The sequence below is a fragment of the Pinus tabuliformis genome, chromosome 9 (assembly GCF_031772625.1).
Source record: "Pinus tabuliformis cultivar Carrire ecotype Pingquan chromosome 9, CPIR1, whole genome shotgun sequence".
Lineage (NCBI taxonomy): Eukaryota > Viridiplantae > Streptophyta > Pinopsida > Pinales > Pinaceae > Pinus > Pinus tabuliformis.
This window is the reverse complement of record NC_142307.1, coordinates 551823642-551825025: the sequence shown is the minus strand read 5'-3', so window position 1 is coordinate 551825025 and position 1384 is coordinate 551823642. Positions and strand designations below refer to the sequence as shown.

Sequence of the window (1384 nt, the reverse complement as noted above, 5' to 3'; positions counted from 1 at the left end):
TTAATTCAAGGACAAATTAAACTAGAATTTCTTGTTGTCATTTCTCAACAGTTTCCGCTTGAGTGGATGTCTCCAATCTACCTCCTCTCTACCTCTCGATTTGTAGCTGCTCCACAAGTTCCTGAGGTTACTTCTAAGGCTCCATTTTGAGAGGTCTATCCTACTCACTCTCAAACACCATATCTCTAATCTATGCCTTGGTCCTCAAGGCTGTGCATGCATCCATCTTAAGTGCATGCAAATTCTTGACTTGAACCTCGATCTTCTTCACCTATCCTGTGGTTGTGTGTCTTAGGAATTACTTTCGTTTGTTGAATATCACATCATAAGCAGAGTCTTCCAAAAAATAAATAAAGATGAGATTTTTCTTCGAGCGTGGAACAAACATAGCATTCCTGAGTATGAGAGGAGATCTCGATTCCCTATGGAAGGTGACTGTACCAATCCTGGTCGCATTGTACCTTATGTTGTCTTTGTTGGACACAGATTGTCATTGATGTCAATATGGCAATATTCGAGGAGCAGATAGAGATGAGAGGAGCAGACAGAGCCGAAGAAGAGGAGCACACAGAGCCATCAGAGCAGGTGGAGAGCGAAGCAGGGGAGCTCTGCGATTCTTTTTTGGTGGGAAGCTGAAGCTGCTTATTCGCATTTTTTTCAGGAATACTTGGTTTTTAGAAAACCATGGGTAAAGAGAAGACCCACATCAATATTGTGGTCATAGGACATGTCGACTCTGGCAAGTCCACCACTACCGATCATCTTATTTACAAGCTTGGCGGTATCGACAAGCGTGTGATCGAGCGTTTTGAGAAGGAAGCTGCGGAAATGAACAAAAGGTCATTCAAGTATGCCTGGGTTCTTGACAAGCTTAAGGCTGAGCGCGAGCATGGTATTACTATTGACATTGCTCTCTGGAAGTTTGAGACAACCAAGTATTACTGTACCGTCATTGATGCACCAGGCCATCGTGACTTTATCAAGAACATGATTACGGGTACATCACAGGCCAATTGTGTTGTTTTGATTATTGATTCTACCACCGTAGGTTAACGAGCGGGAGGATGGGCGGGAGAGTGAATGTGAGCCATCGGATCAAAGAGCAGTGGATCCAACGGTCGTCGCATGCGAAAGAGTTAGCAATAGAGCGGCCTTACTAACCTTTCAAGATGCGGACAAGCGGCTTCGCACCTTCTTGAAATCGCCTTTGCTTTGGATCACTAACTCAGGGCGCACGAGATTAACGTGTGGGAGAACAACGGTTTTGGGCAGCAGGTGGTTTCCCTGCACCGCTTACCGGGGCTCAGCGGTATCCATATACGATGGCGCGATCCCGTAAGATCACGATGTGTGGCAGACAAAAACCACCGCCCCCCGCGGGTTA

At 45.9% G+C, this 1384-nt stretch overlaps 1 pseudogene; it reads left to right on the top strand.

Annotated features, from left to right (window-relative positions):
- The first annotated feature begins 591 nt into the window (after positions 1-591).
- LOC149149700 (elongation factor 1-alpha pseudogene) lies at positions 592-1053 on the top strand (annotated as a pseudogene).
- The last annotated feature ends 331 nt before the right edge of the window (positions 1054-1384 follow it).